Source organism: Cajanus cajan, chromosome 8, assembly GCF_000230855.2.
Source record: "Cajanus cajan strain Asha chromosome 8, NIPB_CcT2T_4, whole genome shotgun sequence".
Taxonomy (NCBI): domain Eukaryota; kingdom Viridiplantae; phylum Streptophyta; class Magnoliopsida; order Fabales; family Fabaceae; genus Cajanus; species Cajanus cajan.
Genome location: NC_138524.1, coordinates 41,488,021 through 41,506,786, shown reverse-complemented (window position 1 = coordinate 41,506,786; position 18,766 = coordinate 41,488,021). Strand labels below are relative to the sequence as shown.

Here is an 18,766-nt window from a genome sequence, read left to right as displayed (position 1 = left end):
AGGACCATCCATGGTACTTCCTGTGAAACCCATCACATGGTTCATAGCTATGACCAATTTTGAGTAGTGTAGGATTTATTTGCTTTATTCCAATTTTACCCTTGTATTTTGGGGTATTTTAGTCATAGGATTTATTTTCTTTGTATTTCCCATTTTACCCTTGTATTATGGGGTGTTTTAGTTAATTAGGGTTTTAATTTTGGGCTAGGGTGTTTTAGTGAGGAGGTGACGCATTGTTTGGTGTGCATTAGACCTATTTTTGGTGATTAGAAAGGCTTAGGCCCAATGGAGGGCAAAGGTTGCATGGACTTATCATGCACCTAGAAATAGCCAATCTAATCCCTTAGATTCCATCCTTGGCCACCAAGTAGCATCTAGGGTTCATTTGGCATGTCATTTGGAGTGCATTTGCCATATGAATTTCGGCCATGCATTGCTCCAAATGCAACCCTAGATGCCTCCCCTCCTATAAATACCCAACACCCCACCACTTGTAAATACTTTGGATTATATGAATTTGAGAGAGCACATTTTGCCTCAAATCCTTATCCTTAGTCCCTAGCTAGTTTCGGCTAGCCTCCCTTCATTCTCCACCCTTGGAGAGTGAAACCTAGAGTGGCCTCCAACTACTTTGGAGTGAGCCAACCTTGAGCCACCATACACCAACTTCCTATTTGCCTCCGCCAAGCACCATCCTTTCACGCTAACTTCCTTTTCTTCACCATAAATCTACCTTTTTGTCTACCTTGTTGAACCTAGATCAAGGGCCAAGGCTTTCTCCCTTCATCTCTACGTCATTCATGGAAGGAGGAACCCATCAAGCTCTTTCAATTTGATGGTCTTCCTCACTAGTCTCACTATCACTTGAAGTGGTAGAACTAGATTCATCATGACTACTATAAATGTCTTGTCCTCTTAAAATCATTATTTTCTTATTTGGACATTGAGAAGCTATGTGGCCTCTTCCAAGACATTTAAAGCACTTGATCTGACTAGATTTACTACTAGAAGTAATAGCACTTTTATTTTTGTCTTTTTCTTTTTCTTTTTCTTGACCTTTGCTAAAGCTTTTAGAAGAATCATATTTAGAAAATTGACCCTCCCTCTTGTAATCCTTCTTGACATAAGAGCTAGATTGAGTTTTGTCTTTCTTAAAAGAATTTTCCCTCAAATGTTATTGTTCCACCCTTATACAAAGTTGGACCAAATCATCAAGGTCCCTATAAGGGAGTAACTCAACTCTATCTCTTATATCAAAATTAAGACCACTTAAAAACCTAGCAATGGTCAACCTTTCTTCTTCCCTTATTCCATCCCTCATTAGATACAACTCCATCTTTTGCCTATACTCCTCCACACTTAAGTTCTTTTGTTGGAGTCTTTGGAGCTTATCCATAAGCTCCCTACTATAATAAGAAGGTATGTGCCTTCTTCTTATAGGACTCCTCAAATCATTCCAATAGGCTATAGGAGGATCATTATGAAGTTTCCTTTCTCTTACCAAGGCTGTCCACCAATACATAGCTTGTCCTTGGAAAGCTAAGGTGGCTAAGGGAACTTTTCTTTCCTCACCTACTTGATGACAAGTGAAGATTTGCTCCACTTTCATTTCCCAATCCAAGTAGGCATCTACATCCTCTTTTCCATGAAAGGAAGGGAGATCAACTTGTGATTCCCTAACCTTTGGTTCCTTAATGACTCTTCTAGGAATGGGTTGGTAATATTCATCCACATTTAAACTACCCACATCCTCTTGGCTTGTGGAGCCATTGGAACTTTTATGACTCTTTTTCTTTTTAAGTTTTTCCAAAAGTTTTGCTTCTTGTTGCTTAATTTGTTTATCTCTTCCTCGAGAGCAACAAGTTGTACTTCTCTTTTAATCTTTTCCTTTTCTTTTTGAAGTACCTCTTGTTGTCTCCATAGTTTTAGTGACTCAACCTCCTTAACAATTTGAGAAAAACTTTTAGGAGATTCAATGTCACTATCACTTTGAGAAATGTGACTCATGATTAAGCAATAAGAAGTTTATATGTTATGCAAAAGAAACAAAATAATTTTGGTCTTTTCTAGGAACAAGATTAACACTTGGAAGTCTAAGTGTACAAATTGCACTATCAAGGGAGGTGAGCTACTAAGAGCCACTTAATAACCTACCTTTTTCAAGTGGAAATCACTAAACTTACTTGTGGTATTCTCAATTCCACAAAAATTTTCACAAATTTTTTTATGTTGAATGCTTTTCACAATTGTTTTTGGATGACAAATAAACATTAACAAATAAATTCTACACAATGCTAGTCGAGATAAGGTAGCAAAGTACACAAATTAAAGAACAAACAAGTCAAAGGAAGCAATATCAAGCAACTAGTCGTTTTGCCCTAAGTGGAAGCTTGAAACATATGAAATTTCCAAGCCACTTCCACTAGTACTACACGTGAGTGAGCTACCAAGGGTTAGATATACCTGACCAGATTCTTAATACTCCCTCTAAGCTTTACAAATTGATTGAAATTACAAGGAAAATTGCAAAAATTTAAACTATACTAAAACAAATTTTGTGGTGGCTTTGGTGACCAAATTAGTGACAGATTTGTTGTCCAAATTTTTCAGCACTTATTTAAGTGCTCCAATCTGCCACTAATCCTTGCTCCTTGATACTCCAGGAACCTGCACAAATAACACAAACAAAGGATGAATGTAGGCTGCTCACAAGGTATATGGAAAGATCACTCTTGTGATGGTAGGTTTAGGAATTTTTGGTCACTAAATTAGGTCAAGATTTTCAAGTCCTTTTGTGTCAAATTCCTTTCCTACTATTATTGAGTCAATGTTTGGTCCTTAAGCAAGGATTTAAGGCCACTTCCAGCATAGAATTTTTAATCAAAGAAAACTAGACAAGCAACAAAAGCACAATTTTAGAAAGCTTATACCAAAAGTTGAAGAATAATGTGTTTAAGACAAGACTCAAAGATAACCAAAAATGAAAACTGAAAATTAAGACTCCAAAGAAAGCTAGCACACAATTAAGAACATTCCTAGATAGGTTCTTGAGTGTTAATCAAGATTTCAAAAATGGCCAACAACAACCTACCTTATGGTGAGGGTGTGTCTATTCATATACCTCCTATTTTCAATGGTGAAAACTATGTCTATTGAAAAATTAGGATGAGAATTTTCATTGAAGCAATTGACATTGCTGTGTGGGATGCAATTAAAAATGGACCCTATATCCCTATGACTAAAGATGGTGATGTAAAGAGAGAAAAACATTGGAGTGAGTGGAGTGATGATGAGAAAAAGAGAGCTCAATATGATTATAGAGCAAAGAACATAATAACATCTACGTTGTATATTGATGAGTTTTTTAGAATTTCTCAATGCAAGTCAACTAAAGAAATGTGGGACACAATACAAGTTACTCATGAAGGAACAAGTGATGTAAAAAGATCTAGAAAGCATACTCTTTGAAGAGTCAATATTTTCCCCTATTTTCTTACCTTTCTGTACTTATTTTAATCTCTTATTTGTGCTTAATTGTTTATATTCTGCATTGTTTTCTATTTGGGCTTTAATTGGACTGGTAATTCATATTTTAACTAATTTGAATCTAATTATTCCAAATTTTATTTTCAGGGCAGTTTAATAATTATTTGGGCTTGGAATTAATTTCTGGACTTCAAGTGGAGCTGCCACGTCATCTGCCATGTCACTGCTGCACCATTTTCCACCTCAATATTAATTTTCATTTTATATTTTATTTTATTGTAGTTTATTGGGTCAGACTTGTATTTTATAGGGCCCAATTCGTTTTTGCTCATTTAAGTCTAGGGTAGGGCTGACTTGGCAGCCACTAGATGAGGGGTCTGATGTGACTACGTGAACAGTAGCTTCTCTTTATTTTTGGTTTTCACGTTTTTTCTCTGGTAGCTGTTCCTTTACGTTTTTGGCTTCCCTGTTCTGGCTTCCTTTACATTTTGGTTGCTCTCCATTTTTCTTTCTTCACGTTTTCTTTAGGTTTTTTGGTTGTAATGTGAGACTCCATTTTCATTTGAAATACAGATCACTCATTTCATTTTCCTTCTCTGCCTTGCATTTTCGTTTTCCTTCTCTACCTTGCATTTTTGTTTCTGTATTTTAATGGAAGGCTAAAAACCCCTGGATTGGCTTCTTGTTGTGGATTGTAATCTCTGTTTGAGGTTGGGTATGTGTGTTTATCTCTGTTTTGCTTTGTTCTTCTTCATTTAACCTCTATATCAATGTTTCCATGCTTAATGGGTTGTGCTCAATGCCACAGTTGCTTAATCTGTGAAGAGGTTGATGTTGTATACGTTTGCTTAATTCGTGTAGGGAAATCTTGAGTTAATCTTCGCTTAGTTGGTTAACTCGGATGGAACAAGGATTAAGTGGTTAATAGAGTAATCTTTCAAGAACCAGGGATAAAAGAATTACAATCCGAACAAGGAGCCAATCTATTTTACTTGCTGTGTTATCTGCGTTTATTGTGTTACAAACTAAAAATCTGAACCAAACCCCCCACTTTGTGTGTTTAAGCCTTTAATAGTAAAAGACGGTCCTTGGGAGACGACCTAGGAGTCACTTCCTAGTACTACATTTAATTGCAATTATTTGACCGGATACGGCTTCGATCAAATTTGACGGTCCTTGTGTTTGTGTGTTATTTGTTCTTGTTGTGTTATGTTGTGTGTTTCGTGTTTTAGAGCTTTGTTATGTGTGTAGTGTATTAGTGTATCAGTATATGAATTTTAGTGTTTCAGTTTTGTATGAATTTTGTGTATAAGTTTGGTGTTTGTGTTTCTGTGTCTCATTACATGTTATGTTGTGTATTTGTGTTTGTTATTAGTCTCCCCAGGTGTAGCAAGTAAGCCATTTGAAGAATTAAAGAAAATGAATGAACAGTAAACCAATGGAACAGTAACTTGAGTTTGGTTTTTGGTGCATTTGTTGTCAAGTGTTTGTAATAACTGATTTTTATTGCATTCCATATCTCATTGATTATTGATTGTTAAGCAATTATATTGATTCCATTTGGTGTGCTAAAATCATTGTTCTGTTGAGTTTCAAATTTGGTGCAAAATCTTGTGCATATGAATAGTGCTGAATAGTAGCAATTTTCCAATTAATTGTGATTTTTGGTTTTGATAGTTAGACTTGTTATTTTTGCTTCAATTTTTTGTGGTAACTTCTTTCAACCTATATTGTGTGTAAAAAATAGCTAGGAACCCAGTCTGGTCAAAATTTGGAGATCCAAAACTTTTAAAATTTTTTTTGAACAAAACTTCAAATAGCCATAACTTGGGCTCTGGTTATCGGAATTAGGAAAACTTTTTTTTTAATTGTTTGTAGAAAAAAAAGATATATCAATTCAATATGAGGGGTTGAACATAATGGATAGAGGCATGATTGATGTAGCTAGGGGAGGAGCTTTAGGAGATATGACACCTGCCTCTGCTAGAGGGCTGATTAAAAAAATGGCGTCCAACTCACAACAATTCAATATGAGGAGTGATGCCATAGTTGAAAGGGGTGTGCATGATGTGGTAGCCTCAGATTCCACTGAACACAAAAAGCTGGAGAGTAAGATTGATGCTCTCACCACCTTGGTTTCACAACTGGATGCAAATCAAAAATCAGCTCCACCACTAGCAAAAGTATGTGGCATCTGCACTTCAATTAGTCATCCAACAGATGCTTGTCCCTCCTTGCAAGACTCTTCTACAGGTCCTGATGCCCCACAAGCATATGCTTCCAACATTTACAACAATAGACCTCCACAACAGCAACAAAATTATGATCTGTCTTCCAATAGATACAATCCTGGTTGGAGGAATCATCCTAACTTGAGGTGGGGAAACTCTCAGTAACAGCAAAATCCACTACCTTTCCAGAACAATCCCTAAAGTTCTATATATCAGCCTCCTCAATAGAGATCTCCTCCTGCACCTGCAGCCCAACCAGCTCAACCTTCTACTTCTTCTGAGCCTTCATTGGAGGAGCTGGTGAGGCAGATGACCATCCAAAACATGTAGTTCCAGCAAGAGACCAGAGCTTCCATTCAGAGTTTGACAAATCAAATGGGTCAGATGGCTACTCAGCTGAATCAAGCACAGTCTCAAAATTTAGACATGTTGCCTTCACAAACTGTGCAGAATCTAAAAAATGTGAGTGCCATCACATTAAGGTCAGGCAAACAGATTGACATACCCACTACAGTACCTCCATATGCACCTGTGCCAGTGCCAATTCCATCATCTACACCTGATCAAATTCATGAACCAGTTGGTGCCCAAAATTTTCATGCAGGTGGACCTTCTTCCAGCACCAATTCTTCTTATTTGCAGCAGCCTCCTATCCCTCTTCCATTTCCACCAAAATCAATTCCAAGAAAAAAGTTGGAAGAGGTGGATAAGGAGATATTGGAGACCTTCAGGAAGGTGGAGGTGAACATACCTTTGCTGGATGCCATCAAGCAAATTCCCAAGTATGCTAAATTTCTGAAAGACTTATGCACCCACAAGAGGAAGCTGAAGGGCAATGAGAGAATCAGCATGGGCAGAAATGTCTCAACACTCATAGGTAAATCTGTTCCACACATTCCTGAAAAGTGTAAGGACCCAGGTACGTTTTGTGTACCTTGCATTATTGGTAACAATAAATTTGAAAATGCCATGCTTGATTTAGGAGCTTCAATTAATGTCATGCCTCTGTCTACTTTTAATTCTTTGTCTCTTGGTACTTTGCAACCTACGGGTGTGGTCATTTAGTTGGCCAATAGGAGTGTTGCCCACCCCACAGGTTTTGTAGAGGATGTCATGGTTCGGGTTGGTGAACTAATTTTTCCCGATGATTTTTATGTTCTTGATATGGAGGAGGGATTCTCCCATGGTTTTTCCCCGATCATTTTGGGTAGACCATTTTTGAAAACAGCCCGGACCAAGATTGATGTTTATGCTGGCACCTTATCTATGGAATTTAGGGATATTGTTGTTCATTTTAACATTTTAGATGCCATGAAATTTCCTTCTGAAGCAAACTTTATTTTTCGTGTTGAATTGATTGATGATCTAGTTGATGAACACATTCATGATTTTGATTCTTCTCATGCTAAGAAGCATTCATTTTCACTTGATTTGTATAGCTGTCTTTCATGCATTGAGTCTGAGTCTGAATATCAATCTGAATGTGAAACTGATTATGAGGCATCTGAATTTGACACTTTGAGTGTTGTACCTCTTGCTCTTGATTTTATACAGTCAGAATGGACTAACCATGTTCCAGGAAGTACAAAAGAATCTAACTTGCAGGTTGAGGTACAGGCTGCGGAACCCCTTCTCCCTTCTTTGGTTCCTTCTGATGTTCAGCCAGCACCCACACCAGAGTTGAAGCCTCTTCTAGAGAACCTCAAGTATGCTTACTTGGAGGATGATGAGAAGCTTCCAGTGATCATTTCCACCTCCCTTGATGCTTTTCAAAAGGAGAAATTGTTGCAGGTTCTAAAAAAGCATAAGAAATCCATCGGTTGGACCCTAGCGGACATTCCTGGTATCATTCCATCCACATGCATGAACAGGATATTACTGGAGGATGGAGCTAAACCAGTGAGACATCCCCAGAGGCGACTCAACCCTGTCATTTTGGATGTAGTGAAGAAGGAGGTGACCAAGCTTCTTCAAGCTGGGATCATTTATCCTATATCAGATAGTCAGTGGGTGAGTTCGGTCCAGGTGGTCCCCAAGAAGACATGCCTCATAGTTGTTAAGAATGAGAGGGATGAGCTCATACCCACTAGAGTCCAAAATAGTTGGAGGGTCTGTATTGACTACCAGAGGCTCAACCAAGCAATAAGGAAGGATCATTTTCCTCTGCCCTTCATTGATCAGATGGTTGAGCGTCTGGCAGGTAAATCTTATTTTTGTTTTCTTGATGGGTTCTCTGGTTATTTTTAGATTCATATTGCTCCTGAGGATCAGGAGAAGACCACATTCACCTGCCCTTTTGATACTTTTGCCTATAGAAGGATGCCTTTTGGCCTATGCAATGCCCCTGGCACATTCCAGCGGTGCATGCTCAGTATTTTTAGTGATTTTCTTGAAAAATGCATAGAGGTGTTTATGGATGATTTTACTATTTATGGATCCTCTTTTGATGCATGTTTGGATAGTTTGGATAGAGTTCTGAATAGATGCATTGAGACTAACCTTGTTCTTAATTTTGAGAAATGTCATTTTATGGTAGAGCAGGGTATAGTTTTAGGGAATATCATTTCCAGTCGGGGCATTCAGGTTGACCCTCCAAAGATATCTGTCATTGCACAATTGCCTTACCCCTCTTGCGTGTGAGAGGTGCGATCTTTTCTTGGCCATGCAGGTTTCTACAGGCGTTTCATTAAGGACTTCAGCAAGAAAGCCCTTCCACTATCCAGCTTGCTTCAGAAGGATATTGAATTTGATTTTGATGACAGGTGCAAGGAGGCGTTTGATTGCCTCAAGAGAGCCTTGACCACCACTCCTATCATTCAGGCACCAGACTGGACAGTTCCCTTTGAGCTGATGTGTGATGCTTCAAATTATGCACTGGGGGCTGTCTTAGCACAGAGGGTTGACAAATCACCTAGGGTGATATACTACACTTCTAGGACATTGGATGCTGCTCAAGAAAATTACATGACCACGAAAAAGGAACTTTTAGCTATTGTTTTTGCACTTGATAAATTTTGATCATATTTGCTTGGTTCTCGTGTCGTTGTTTTTACAGATCATGCAGCTCTAAAGTACCTGTTGAAGAAAGCTGACTCAAAGCCTAGGCTGATCAGATGGATGCTCTAGCTTCAAGAGTTTGACTTGGACATCCGTGACAGGAGCGGAGCACAAAACTTTGTGGTAGACCATCTCAGCAGGATTGAGAGAGCTGAGGATGAGGACACTTTGCCCATTCAGGATGATTTTCCTGATGAACACTTGTTAACAGTTTCTGTTCCTTCCCCCATCCCTTGGTTTGCAAACATTGTCAATTATTTAGTTGCTTCTGTTTTTCCTTCTTTCGCATCTAGAGCTCAGATTGATAAACTTAAGAGTGATGTTAATCATTATGTTTGGGATGACCCCTATTTGTGGAAGTTTTGCAGTGATCAGGTAATCAAGAGATGCTTACCGAACCATGAGATTGACTCTGTCCTGAAGTTCTGTCATTCTTCTGCATCTGGTGGTCATCTTGGCATTCAGAGGACAGCTCGCAAGGTGCTTGACTGTGGTTTTTACTGGCCCACCATCTTCAAGGATGCGTGGAAGATTTGCAGCACTTGTGAGAAGTGTTAGAGAGTAGGAGGAACCCTTAAATGGAGATAGCAGATGCCTCAACAGCCCATGCTATTGTGTGAGGTCTTTGATGTCTGGGGTATAGATTTCATGGGTCCTTTTCCTGTCTCTTTTGGTTTTTCATATATTCTCCTAGCTGTTGATTATGTTTCAAAGCCATCAGAACTAATAATGCTCGGGTTGTTGTGGATTTTGTCAAATCTAACATATTCTACAGGTTTGGAGTACCTAGAGCTATTGTTAGTGATCATGGCACCCATTTTTGTAACAAATCCATGCAGGCTTTGCTCAAGAAGTATGGGGTTGTTCATAGACTCTCTACACCCTACCACCCCCAGACTAATGGGCAAGCTGAGATTTCAAATAGGGAGATCAAGAGGATCTTAGAGAAGATTGTGCAGCCCAACAAGAAAGATTGGAGTAACAGGTTGGATGATGCTCATTGGGCGCATAGGACTGCCTACAAAGCACCTATAGGGATGTCTCCTTATCGAGTTTTCTTTGGCAAGGCATGTCATTTGCCTGTTGAGATTGAGCACCGGGCCTACTGGGCTGTGAAGACCTGCAACTTCTCTATTGATCAGGCTGGAGAGGAAAGGAAGTTACAACTGAGTGAGCTTGATGAGATCCGCCTTGAAGCATATGAGAACTCTAAGTTCTACAAGGAGAAAACCAAGAAGTTCTATGACAGCTTGATAGCTAGGAAGGACTTCATGGTTTGCGAGAAAGTTCTCTTGTACAATTCTTGACTTGGACTCATGGGTGGTAAGTTACGATCAAAGTGGATTGGACCTTTTGTTATTACTAATGTTTATCTTTATGGTACAGTTGAGATCAAAAGTGAATCCACAGACAAGAGCTTCAAAGTTAATGGGCACCGTCTGAAGCCCTTCCTCAGCAATCCATCCCTGTTGAATGTAGTTGAAGAGGAGATGTCTCTGCTTGACCCTGCTTCTCTCTCACTGCCATGACTTAGGGAGTTTTCTTTCCCCTTCTCCTTCTTTACTTTTATTGCACTTGTCCAGATTTATTGATTGTTTTGATTGCTCTGATCTTCTGTTTGTGCCACATTTGGACAATGTGTGATTTAAGTGTGGGGGGAACTGTTTTGGTTATATGCTTTTAGGGTTTAATTGTTATTTTTGGGTCTAGGTTTTATGTTTAGTTGTTATGTACAGTTTTGCATGTTTCTCTTTGATTTCTGGGTTTTGATAGTTTGTAGGCACTTACTTCATTCTTGGATAGGAGTTTCTTGATACTATATGGTTTTAAATCCCTGCCTTCCTCTGCTTGGAAAGATGATTTTGAGGTTTGAGAGGCTGTTTTAATTGTGATAGATATACCCTGTGTGAGGATTTAAGCCACTCTCTGTTCTTTCTTGTGTGTTATGCCTCTTGATTGCTTGCACAATTGCCTTGTCTTGACTCTGTTTGATACTTCTTAATTCACATGCATGTTTGGATATGATTAAGGCATTTTGATTCTCATAAGCCTCTGGCCAAATAAGCCTACCCTGAATTAACTTCTCTGATAACCCCTGCTGAGCCTATTTCCCCTTCTTTGTTTGAAGCTCATAACAAGCCTTAAGCGAAAAACGATGATTACCTTAACCTTAGGGAGTTTTGGAGCTTTAGAATTGTTTTGGGAATAAGTTCTTGAATAAGTGTGGGGGTGTGTGTATGTTTCATTGGATGATGTATATTGGCTAGTTGATTCCTTATGATGTACATTTTACTTCTCTGCATGTTATCTTATCTCATTTCAAATTTTCATGTGTACTGTTCAGTACGTACTGTTCAAAAAAAAAACAAAAAAAAAACAAAAAAACAAAAAAAAAACAAAAAAAAAACAAAAAAAGAGAAGTTGTTTGAGGCAAGAGAAAGAGGATTGATCATCATAGAGGTCATTAGAGATTTTTGGGTTTGTTTCTTGTGCGTATTCTTGACTTATTCCCCATTGCTCCTCTAGTTCCTCTGGTTTGTAGTTACTTATCCCATATATTATCCTCTACCCTGTCCTTGGCCTCATTACAACCCTAAAAAGACCTTTTGATCCTTATGTGCATGTTTATTGGGTGTTGATTTTAGAGGCTTGCCAAGTCTATCTGTTGCTTGTTTTTCATGAGTGCTTTGAGAGTATACAGTTGCCTAGACACTTGAGAGATACAGTGATACAATGTATCTTGTGAGGTTCTATTGCTTTTGATTCACCTCTTGAGCTGATTGATTGTCTTGCCATGTGATCGAAGCCGTATCCAATCAAATAAATACAAGTAAATGTAGTACTAGGAAGTGACTCCTAGGTCGTCTCCCAAGGACCGTCTTTTACTGTTAAAGGCTTAAACACACAAAATAGGGGGTTTGGTTCAGAAATTCAGTTTGTAACACACTAAACACAGATAACACAGCAAGTAAAATGGATTGGCTCCTTGTTCGTATTATAACTCTCTTATCCCTGGTTCTCAAAAGATTACTCTATTAACCATTTAATCCTTGTTCCATCCGAGTTAACCAACTAAGAGAAGATTAACTCAAGATTTCCCTACACGAATTAAGCAAACGTATACAACATCAACATCTTCACAGATTAAGCAACTGTGGCACAGCCCATTAAGCATGGACACATTGATACAGAGGTTAAATGAAGAAGAACAAGCAGAACAGAGATAAACACACAGACCCAACGTCAAATAGAGATTACAACCCACAACAAGAAGCCAACCCAGGGGTTTTAGCCTTCCATTAAAATAGAACTGATGGAGGACCATCCTTGACTTCATGTGAAGCCCACCAATGGTTAATTAGAGTAGTCTAGTATTAAATTTTGTTTTCCATTTTTACCCTTGTATTTTGGGGTATTTTAGTCATAGGATTTATTTTCTTTGTATTTCCTATTTTGCCCTTGTATTATGGGGTGTTTTAGTTAATTAGGTTTTTCTAATTGGGCTAGGGTATTTTAGAAGGAGGTGACGCCAATTTGGTAGCATTTTTGGACCATTTTTGTATTAGAAAGGCTTAGGCCCAATGGTGGGCAAAGGTTGCATGGACTTGTCATGCACCTTGTTATAGCCAATCTAATCCCATAGATTCCAAACTTGGCCACCAAGTTGCATCTAGGGTTAATTTGGCATTGCATTTGGAGTGCATTTGCCTTGACATTCACGGCCACACTCATCCAAATGCAACCCTAAATGCAACTCCTCCTATAAATACCCCACACCCCACCACTTGTAAATACTTTGGAATATATGAATTTGAGTGAGCCTTTTTGTGCCTCAAATTTCCTCCTTAGTCACTAGGTTGCTTCGGCTAGCCTCCTTCATTCTCCTCCCTTGGAGAGTGAAACCTAGAGTGGCCTCCACCTACCTTGGAGTGAGCCAACTTGAACCACCCTAAACACCTTCACCTAAAGCATCCTCACGCAAGCTTCCACCTTTTCCACCCTCAAAACTTCCTTTGTGCCTTTCCTTTGGTGAACAAGATCAAGGGCGTGTCTTCCTCCTTTTCTAGACGTCATCCATGGAAGGAGAAAGCCATCAAGAACAAGAACAAAAAACGAAAATGCAAGACAGAGAAGGAAAACGAAAATGCAAGACAGAGAAGGAAACAAAATGAATGATTTGTATTCTTCCAATATTAATGTTCAGAGAGCAAAACGAAAATGGTAGCTAAGAGAGCAAAATGAAAAACTGGGTTACAAGAGAGCAAAACGTTCCAGCCAGAACAAGAGAGAAAACGTAAGGAAAAACAAAGGGAGGCTACTGTTCACGTAGTCACCTCAGGCCCTTCATTTAGTGGCTGCCAAGTCAGCCCTACCCTAGCCCTAGGGTCCTATCTGCAAAAAAAAATGAATTGGGCCCAATAAAATACAAGTCTGACCCACTACAATAAAATGGACTAAAAACTAAAAATAAATGCTGAGGTGGAAAATGGTGTAGCAGTGACATGGCGGATGACATGGCAGATGATGTGGCAGCTCCACTTGAAGTCCAGAAATTAATTCCAAGCCCAAATGATTATTAAACTGCCCTGAAAATAAAATTTGGAATAATTAGATTCACGAAATTCAAATTAGTTAAAATATGAATTACCAATCCAATTAAAGCCCAAATAGAAAACAGTCTAGAACATCAACGATTAAGCACAAATCGGAGATTAAAATAAGTACAGAAAGGTAAGAAAATAAGGGAAAATAATGACTCATCACCATGTTTTGAAATGCTTGGATGATTTCCATAAGTATTTGGTTTCTCTGACTCTTTGTGTGTTGGATGTTGTCTACTCCTTTTCTTTTCCCAGGATTCATTGAGGATTGTGTAAATCTGTTTGTTTTCTTCTATGTATTCTTGATTTTTCTTTCTTCCTGTTGTGTCACCTCTTCTAAGTGTGGGGGAATTTGATGAGTCAATATTTTCCCCTATTTTCTTACCTTTCTGTACTTATTTTAATATCTGAATTGTGCTTAATTGTTTATATTTTGCACTGTTTTCTATTTGGGCTTTAATTGGACCGGTAATTCATATTTTAACTTATTGGAATTTTCTGAATCTAATTATTCTAAATTTTATTTTCAGGGCAGTTTAATAATTATTTGGGCTTGGAATTAATTTCTGGACTTCAAGTGGAGCTGCCACGTCATCTTCCATGTCACTGCTGCACCATTTTCCACCTCAACATTTATTTTCATTTTATATTTTATTTTATTGTAGTTTATTGGGTCAGACTTGTATTTTATAGGGTCCAATTCGTTTTTGCTCATTTAGCTCTAGGGTAGGGCTGACTTGGCAGCCACTAGATGAGGGGTTTGATGTGACTACGTGAACAGTAGCCTCTCTTTGTTTTTGGTTTTTACATTTTCTCTCTGGTAGCTGTTCCTTTACATTTTTGGCTTCCCTATTCTGGCTTCCTTTACGTTTTGGCTGCTCTCCATTTTTCTTTCTTCACGTTTTCTTTAGGTTTTCTGGTTGTAATGTGAGACTCCATTTTCATTTGAAATACAGATCACTCATTTCGTTTTCCTTCTCTGCCTTGCATTTTTATTTTCCTTCTCTGCCTTGCATTTGAAAAACCCCTGGGTATGTGTGTTTATCTCTGTTCTGCTTTGTTCTTCTTCATTTAACCTCTGTATCAATGTGTCCATGCTTAATGGGTTGTGTTCAATGCCACAGTTGCTTAATCTGTGAAGAGGTTGATGTTGTATACGTTTTCTTAATTCGTGTAGGGAAATCTTGAGTTAATCTTCGCTTAGTTGGTTAACTCGGATGGAACAAGGATTAAGTGGTTAATAGAGTAATCTTTCAAGAACCAGGGATAAAAGAATTACAATCCGAACAAGGAGCCAATCTATCACTAGTGGAAAAAAGGCTTTTAAAATCGGTTATTTTGGACTTTTAAAATTGGTTATCGAACTGATCTTAAAAGAGCCGATTTTGAAAAGGTAGACTTTTAAGATCGGTTATCAACCGATTTTAAAAGTAGACTTTTAAGATCGGTTGTTTTATAAAACAACCGATCTTAAAAGTCTACTTTTAAAATCAGTTGTTACAGAACCGATTTTAAAAGTCAAGACTTTTAAGATCGGTTATAAAACAACCGATTTTAAAAGTGTTGACTTTTAAGATCGATTAAAATCATAACCGATCTTAAAAGTCAAGACTTTTAAAATCGGTTATGTAACAACCGATTTTAAAAGTCTACTTTTAAAATCGGTTATGGCATAACCGATCTTAAAAGTAGTGATTTTTTTTGTATGTTTGACTTGTTTTGGGAGCACCTCAGAACAAAAAACCTGTAGAAAAACCAGACAGTTCAAAATATTTTCTCAATGAAGAAGCACAAATCGCATACAAATGACAAGATGATAAATGTTAATCATACAAATCCCTAATGATGTTTATGTCTTCTAGTGGCAATGGTGATCGATCTATAAATATCTGTTAAGAAAAATTAAAATAATTAGTAATAATTCATAAAATATATAGAATGAGAACTTAAAACAAAAACTTTCAAAATTGTAAAACTTACTTCAGTCCACCCAGATACTATTTGTGAATCGACAATAGTATGCATTGTCTTCATTACATAGTATCCGCACTCATAATTTCCTTTTTGTTTATGAGACTACAAAAAGAATATAAAATCAATTTCAATAGAATAGTAATTAAAAAAAATTACTAAATTACTTAAAAAAAAATATCATTGCTAGAAATAAAATCTTACTTTAGGAGAGACCCAACTCATTTTTTTCTTCATCTTTGAACCCTTAAGTATATGATATCCTTCCATGGCCCTAATGATAAAATGACATTATGATTAGTGTAAAGTCAAATGTAATGATAATCAATAAAAGAAATTAGATATTTTTAAACAATTTACCTATCTAATAATTGTCTAAAATCCATAGGAGGAGGTTTATGCAACGAGCAAATGCAGACAGCTATGTTGTCCATAGACAAATAACTAAAAGTTGCCAATGAGCACTGCATTAAGAAATTATGTGTAATAAAAAAAAATAGCTTTTATAAAAAATTATATTTAATTATATAAAATTAAACTTACTCAGAAAAATAAGGGGCCAAGTAAACTTTTTTATTTGAGTCGAACATCCAATTTTGAATGTAAGCTTGTATTTCTTCGACTTTGTTCCCACTTTTTTGGATTGACTCAGGCTCCAAAAATCCATATATGTGATCATTTCCCTTATGCACGCTCAATTTATGGATAAATCTACAACGTTAGAAATAATGTTAGAAACAATGTTAGAAAAAATCAACAAAATATAATTAAAAATAATTTAAATACTTACAACAACCATAACTGCAAAATTGATATGTTTAGCATACAATGACCATTTGTAATCTCTGATATATCACTCTGACTTATATATAGAGGTACTTTACTAGACATGTTAAACACTTTAGGAGGCCAAGGGAGTTTTTTGGGTTGCTCGTCATCTTCCATATCTGCAACTAATTTCCATAGCCTTTTTATTGGAGGAAGATTTCTAGAAGGGGTAATAATGACCGTCCCTTTACCCTTTGGTGAGGTAATAATATCCTATTCCACAAAGTACAAAGCTAATATTATACAATATTATAATAAAATTACACCAACTTAAAATTAAATATTATTTAAATAACATACCTTCGTAGATATCACCTTTACTAACTTATAAGGCCACTGAAGGAAGGTGTTCAAGGCTTGTCCCATTGTCTGAACCTCCTCTGTGGGCACAGGAACTCTAGCCTCTGGATGTCTCACATCCAACACTGAAACCCTAACCATATCATCTCCCATGACTTGATGGTGTACAGTGGACCCTAATATGTGAATCTGCCCTATACCCACAGGATCGAGTGATCCATCCATAAATAACTTACATTTATTAGATGTACCCGGGCCAATGGCAGTAACAGGGGGATCAATAGAAGCACATGATCCCTTTGTACTCACACGTGCAATAAATGGTTCTACTATTGGAGTACTATGTTGAAATTGTTGGCTGAGTGATTGCATATGCTCTTGTAGTTGCCTTTGCATGTCCTCTTGTAGCCGCTTATGAATCTCCTCCTGCATCTGACTAAATTTTTGCTCATAAGTTGCTATAACTTGAGAGACCTTTAGTTCCACTAACTGGTCCACCGTGCCAGATGTTTGTGAAGATGAGCGTGATCCAAAGTAGGTTTGTAAACTATGACCTCCACCAGCAGCCCGAACCCGAACTGGGTGCTCAGGCTTCCCAATTGCAACTGTGAGTATATCCTGGTGTCCATGGGAAACAAAAGATCCCTCTGTGGACTGTTGTTCCAATATATCCTACAATACAAGACACACAAAAAATTTAATAAACATCTATTGATCCATATCTTAATTAGCATCATATGTACAAAACAATTATACTTACTATCTTGTTAGAAATCTCTTTTGCTGCCTCAGTTGGAAACTCGCCCGTTTTTTTTATGCGACCATGCTTCCATAATTCATGGCGTGTGGGTGGAGAAGGAGGACCACTAACTGTAGTCTCATCTTGGCTAGCTTGACGCTTCATAGCCTTCTCTTTCATCAACTTTTTCTTAAGCCATGGATAACCCCCACGAGACATCACAACAATGGTGTCATTATTTGCCTGAATCTCTTGTGCCTTCTTTCTTTTCTCCTACAAAAGTACCACATAATGAGATTAAAGGTAAAAACATAATATTCTGAACAATACAAATAACAATGCATGTAATCCTAACTTACCAAAAACTCTTTAGTCATTCTAGACTCTACAAATGCGTTCCATGTCTCTTGATCTATGGTGGGGTTCTTATAACCAGGAAATTCACCTTTCTTTTTTCCAAAAATGTAATTGTTTGTGAGGCTGGTCTTATATGCCCTCCACCTCTCAGCCACAATAGAGAGGGTTTTCCTTCTCATGTCCTCTGTCCTAGGAATGTCCCAAGTTTCCTACATTTATGATAACAATGAGTTAGTACATGTTATATAATGAAGTTTAATAATGAAAAATGTTAAGTAATGAAATTTTACTGTAATATCTGCCCAAATATGGTTCTTGACAACCTCCTCTACATGATCCCAACTAGGCAATAAAATAGAAACCTTGGTTCTAGCAAGAACCCCCATGGTACTCATAAATTGGGTAGCTGAGTATCCCATAGGTCTCTTAGTTATCTCATCAATATCAACATGCAATCTCTCCTCATGAAGGCGTTTGGATGTGACATTCTTTATTCTAGTGGGACCTCTGACTTTCTTCTTGGCTGTAGTCTGTGTAGAGTCTGAAGGAGAGTCTTGATGTTCATCCATATTTATTTGTTGACAGAAACAAAATAAATTACAAGTCATTAGTATAAAATTAAATTTATAATAAATAATACTTAAAGTGATAACAAAAATAAAAGTAAAATAGAAGTAACTAACAAAAAAAAACTTTAATAACCTATTTTGGAAATATGATCAAGTTTGAATGTTCTCCCATATTCCTTCCTGATGATCATCACGAGTGGCATGTACATTATCAACATCATCTTCTTCATTAATAGTTGGCACCCATTTGGACAAAGAAGGAGTATCCATAATATCAATTGAATCTCCAAATTCATCACCTATATTATTACTCTTACCTTGTAGAACAATTGACCACCTATTGTTAGATGGATCAGTGACATAAAATACTTGCTTTACTTGCATAACCATGATAAAAGGCTCTTCCTTATGACCAACTTTATTGAGGTCAACCAAGGTAAATCCAAGTTCATCAATTTTGACACCATTGTTACTATCAACCCACTTGCATTTAAATACAGGTACTCGGAATGGACCATAATCAACCTCCCATATGTCTTCAATAACTCCAAAATAACACATGGATGCTGTGATGGGGTTCTTATCATTTCTGGTTGAAAAATGCATAGATTGAGCAACTAGCATAAC

General features: G+C 37.4%; 1 long non-coding RNA gene across 1 annotated transcript; it reads right to left on the bottom strand.

The window, feature by feature from the left end:
• Positions 1 to 15,212: 15,212 nt before the first annotated feature.
• Positions 15,213 to 16,051, bottom strand: LOC145950947 (uncharacterized). The gene is made up of 4 exons (XR_014428773.1): positions 15,890 to 16,051; positions 15,551 to 15,620; positions 15,356 to 15,451; positions 15,213 to 15,264 (listed from the first exon to the last, which is right to left on the bottom strand). It is a non-coding gene; the product is annotated as an uncharacterized LOC145950947 (long non-coding RNA).
• Between the last annotated feature and the right edge of the window lie 2,715 nt (positions 16,052 to 18,766).